We start from the raw sequence: 5,484 nt of genomic DNA, 5'->3' as shown, positions 1-5,484 counted from the left end.
TTTATATGGGAGCCCAAAGAACTGGGAGGTACTGGGACTGGACCGACTGAGGGGGGACGCACCCTCATTACCCCGTTGCTGCTGCTCACGTTTAAGGAAGACAAGAAAAGACACCTCCTTCAAAGGGGAAAAAAAAAGACAGAGGGAAAAACAGCAGGTCCCTCCTTCCATAATTGCACAGCATGTCTGGATCTGAGGAAGGGGGGCGGGGGGGTTGAGAGCAGGGGGAAACTTGAGCCATATGAGCACTGGAGGGTCGGAGAAGGATTTCCATCTTCCCGATTTCTGTTTGGTTGTGGTCCACTTCCTGATTCACGCGATTTTCACACATTTTTCAACTTGGTTTAGCTTGTAGGTTATCGTTTAGAGTTCAAACTCCTGTACGAGCGTGGTTTCAGCTGTCACTGTGTTAACATGGCCTGAACATGGCTGCAGACTCCCAGATGTTTGGACGAGGCTGTAGGAGCTTAGTCTGTGTTTCTTTTTCTAATTCTTTAAGATAGTTTTCTCTTCAGGTAGAAGTCACTTTAACTGGGTTCACTGTTTATTTCAACCATCATATTGTCTACTTCTTAACATGAAATGATTTGTTTTTGTCGATTTTGTTCAACCTACTCACACAGTATGTGTTTAATGTCCAGGAATAACCATAAATCTCCACATTTGGTTGTTGGGGAGCCATAAAAATTCCTGCTGTGTCGAGCAAATTTGCGTTCTCAAATTGCAAGCTTGTAAGCTTTATTTTTGTCATCTTCCTTCAGTATCAAAAACTTGGTTTGCAGTGTGCAGAGTACTTTGGAATTATCCATCCATTTTCTGACCCATACCTCATGGGGTCATGGGTGACCATCTCCAGCGCCCACTGCGCGAGAAGTGGGGCACATCCCGGACAGGTCGCCAGTCAGTCACAGGGCAACACAGAGACAAACAACCATTCACCACGCACTCACACCTAAGGAGAATTTAGAGAGACCAATTAACCTAACAGTCATGTATTTAGACTGTGGGAGGAAGCCGGAGTACCAGGAGAGAACCCACGCATGCACAGGGAGAACATGCAAACTCCATGCAGAAAGACCCAGGGTTGGATTTGAACCCAGAACCTTCTTGCTGCAAGGCACCAGTGCTATCCACTGCGCCCTACTTTGGAATTACACACTGGCAATGTCAGGTCCTTAGGAGCATACATCACTAATATCAAATCTCTCTTTGTCAGTTCTATAACTTGAATAAGGACAACACAACATTTCTTGAAATGCATTAAAACAATTAATTTGCAACATACCACTGACAGTAGAGTCAAAGTTCAAATGTTTAAAAGTTGGATGGTATTAAGGGATTGTGACCATCTTATTTAAAGAAGAAATCTTTCTTTTGTGTTTACCTTGCATACAGAAATTAATGGATTTAGCTCCCTATGTAATACACAATGCAGGGTTCATAAAAACAAGGCAAGACAGATATTTATGTTTGAAAGCTCAAATAGAGTGATGGCTTCAAGCAATGCAAACAGCATTTTAAAGAATCTCTGTTCAGTTAATGTTGAGTTTGAAACGTGAAAGTTGTCCAAATTCGGACCTAGAGGTGTACAACTGCAATCTGGACTTCCCAAAAACAGTGAAGCGGTACCTTAGTTTATTGCCAGGCTGGGTGGGCGACAGTAACTTTAGCATTGTTAGAGGTGAATGGTAAGCATTTTGCTCACATTGATTTTGACCTGTTCCCATCATATATGTCACCCCTTCACTAAAATGCTAACGCATAAATGCTTTCAAACGTTTAGGACTTTCTTCAATGTTTTCTGACCAAGTTTATCGACAAATCCTACATGCAGTTTTTATTGGTTTAAGCTGTCAAAAAATCAAAACAGCAAATCAAGAGGTACCCCTTGCCTTGTATTGAAATAAGAGGCATAAACCTCGATATGGGATGTCAAGCTTAAAGCACTCACTTTCAAAAGGTGGACGACCTTATTAGTAAAAACATGAATCATACATGCAGTTTTTTAGGCCATAAAACCATTGATGACCTTAATCACGCAATTTAGCCCACCAATATAAGTAAACTAGTAATTAATAAAATCTTAATAAATGTAGTCTTTATAAAGTTTACTCTCAGCACAAATTCTGTGATGATTTTATGAAGTTAACCCCTTTAGAACCTATATTGTTCCTATTGCGTTCAGGCAGCCAAAGGCAGCCAAGCTGATGGTTAAAGTGTCCCCATCAAAGGTTTACTGAAGAAAACCATCCATAGTTAATTTGTGAGCTTTAACCTCTAAAAAAATAGTATAAGATTTAGACTGACTGCAGTAAGTATTTATATATATATATATATATATATTTGCACGGGGTTTGGATGAAGTTACAACCTGACAGCAACTGGATAGACAGACTTCACTTTTGCAAGTAATATATTGGGGTTTGCAAGATCTCAAGCTATGGGATGATGGTACTCCTCTACTATATATGATGAAGTTTAGACTCTCCTCTTTTTGCTTTCTTTCCACTATCCCTTTCTTCTTCCCACTCATTATCAAGGCCGGATATTTGTAGAGCAAGGTGCTAGTTTTTGTTGTTTTCCTATCAACAGATTCCCCATCTCTGCTACTTTATGTGGGCCTTTTGACAGCTCATTAATCCTCTCTACCAACCTGCCTTGTTTTTGGTCTTCATGAGGCCAGTTATGTACTAAAGTTTTCTAAGTAACCTCTTCAGCCTTCCCACAACATCTGCATTTCTGACTCAATTTCAAACTTCTATTTGGTTCACTGGATTTATTTAGCCCAATCAGACTCAAGGGGATAAAATATATATTACATGCCACACACACGTTTTTATTTTTAATATAAAAAATCATAACAATGTGTTGCTTTCCCATCACTTCACAGTTTTCTGCTAATCTGTCTAACAGCTATCCAACATATACTGAAACCTTTAGGTGTAATACAACATGATGTGGTAAGAGTATTTCTGCAAGGCAAGGCAAGTTTTTTTATGTAGCACTTTTCAGTAACACGATAATTCAAAGTGTTGGGCACTACAAACATGGAACCAAATAATCTATATGCCAGATACAACACAATTCCCTTGAAGTTTCAATAGGGCATCTTTGTGATGATCTAGGTTTTTGTTGGTTTGTTTTGAACTAAAAGTTTCAGCCTGTCACCTGCCACTGTGGAAGCAGCTCAGCTATCAGCCCAGACCAGTTCTACCTGCTGCCACTAGTCAGTTCTTACTCTGCCCACCTGTTCCTTTATATGCCTGTCTCACTCACCCACTCACTGCCACATCGTCGCGTCACCTCACTGGTAATCTGCCGGCATGGGGTTTTCAGTTCTTGTGTGTTCCTCCTGCACCTCAAGTCTGGTTCTGTCAGCAACTTCTGGTCTGCCTACATTGAACGTTTCCAATAAACCTTTCAATCGTAACTCTGTGTTCGGCTGAATATCGGGTCCACCAGCAGCATTTTTCATGTTTCGCTGTTAGACCTTTATGTTACTGTGCTGCAACAGAGTCGACACTTGCAGTTCTCTCTGTGATCCCCAAAACATTTGAAACTGTAGAAATTAAGACTACATGCAAGTTCCTGGGGAGATTAAATTATATTTAAACCAAAAACAGAGAGGAAGAACAGTTGGCTTGAGAGAAGTAAGAACTGGTAGATTTAAGTAATCAGTGGTAGGACGTGTCAAATGACCACAGTCAGGGTTCGCTAAAGACAATACAATGTAAAAAACTGCTTAATGCAAAAGTGTTCAGATGTAAAAGATGTAATAGCATTTGGTCAAATAGTTAGATTTTAATTTAAACATTTAGTATGACTTCATAGAAACTGCATGAAAATGTAAATTTCCCTCTGTTCCTACTGATGGGTAGTCTGCACAGTAAATCACAAAATCAAACAAACCATATTCCCTTTGTCCTTAAATTCCCAAATAAAACAGCACTTATTGAAAGCAAGACTTGTGTGTCACATAGTTGGTTAACATGATATAATAGATTCTCCAATTTTACATGAAATGTGCTATGATCAGAAGTTAGCTGTAATTTAGAGCCCTTTAATAAACCTGCAGTCGACTTTTTGCCAAAGTCAGAAAAAATGTTTTAATCTGTAGTCTGGCCACTAAGTTATTTGTGTATTTTGGTCACTATACAAGTCCTTTCAAAAGTAGTAACACCCTACATTAATACCCTTTTAAACCTTAATATTATTTGATCTGAAACACTGGACTTTGTCACTATTGTAACTTTGTAACTAAGAATATTATCACAGCATCTTGCTGGTACCACCACATTTCACCATGGTCAGGTTGATGTTCAGTTAGTTTCTGCCACACAGAGAACTTTTAATTTAGGCCATGAAGTTCATGTTCAATCTCATCTGACCAAAACACCTTGTCCACCTTTGGCAAAATGCAAACAGGACTACTTATGAGTGACTTTAAAAAAATGGTTTTCTTTTTGCCACTCCTCCATAAAGGACAGATTCTCCCACCTGAGCTGTTGATCTATGCAGCTCCTACAGACTTGGCGGCTGCTTCTGTGATTAATGCTCTCCTTGCCCAACCTATCAATTTAGGTGGATATCCATGTCTTGATAGGCCTGCAGTCTGGTCATACTCTCTCCATTTGTAGACAATGGACTGAACGGTGCTCTGTCAGACATTTCAACCAATCCCTGCATTCTACTTCGACAAAACCTTAACCCTGACATGTCTGCTGTATTCCTTGGTGTTCATGATGCTGTTTGTCTACTGGCTGAATGCAAATCAGTGCCACACTGCTCAGATTCTTTTTTTGTGAACAAAAGAATGTAAGATGTTCCTCCCACTTCAAAATGGGATTGTAAAAGGGAAATGTTCTATGGACATGAATACCTTTTAGGAAGATGGACAGTCAGGTAGGTAGACAGACAGACAGACAGACAGACAGACAGACAGACAGACAGACAGACAGACAGACAGACAGACAGACAGACAGACAGACCACTCTGGTACTCCTTTGTTGAAACATACCTGCACAATTGAAGAGGTCTGCTAACATTATGATTATTATTTGTTCTAAATTATAATAAAAACTCTTTTCGACTACTGCAAGTAACCCCCCCCCCCCCCCCCCCCCAGTGAAATTCAAGGTTTAAATGAGCAATTTCTTAGTACCCCCACCCATAACTCCGTGTGCAGCGCCTGGCTGGCTGCAGGTGAGCTGTAATTAAGCAGAGAGCAGACATTATAGAGCAGATGAGCTGCAGGGAGAAACACAGCAGCAGCTTTCAACCATCTGATCTTCCAGCAGCAGACACGTAGCACAGTCTGACGCTAGCCAAGTAAGCCTCTAATTCACTCCTCCTCTTCTTTCTGTTGCTCTCGCTCTCGCTAACACACACACACACACCCACACATACACACACACACTCACACACACACACACATGCACACACACTGCAGAAACCTTCACATTATCCATGTGTCTGCCTTTTCTT

General features: G+C 40.5%; 1 long non-coding RNA gene across 2 annotated transcripts in view; it reads left to right on the top strand.

Moving 5' to 3' along the window:
• Positions 1–5,484, top strand: part of LOC118566426 — a 44,019-nt gene that overhangs the window by 7,461 nt on the left and 31,074 nt on the right. The gene's annotated exons all lie outside the window — the stretch shown is intronic.

This window comes from Fundulus heteroclitus, chromosome 16 (assembly GCF_011125445.2).
Source record: "Fundulus heteroclitus isolate FHET01 chromosome 16, MU-UCD_Fhet_4.1, whole genome shotgun sequence".
Classification (NCBI taxonomy): domain Eukaryota; kingdom Metazoa; phylum Chordata; class Actinopteri; order Cyprinodontiformes; family Fundulidae; genus Fundulus; species Fundulus heteroclitus.
This window is presented reverse-complemented; position numbering and strand designations above follow the sequence as displayed.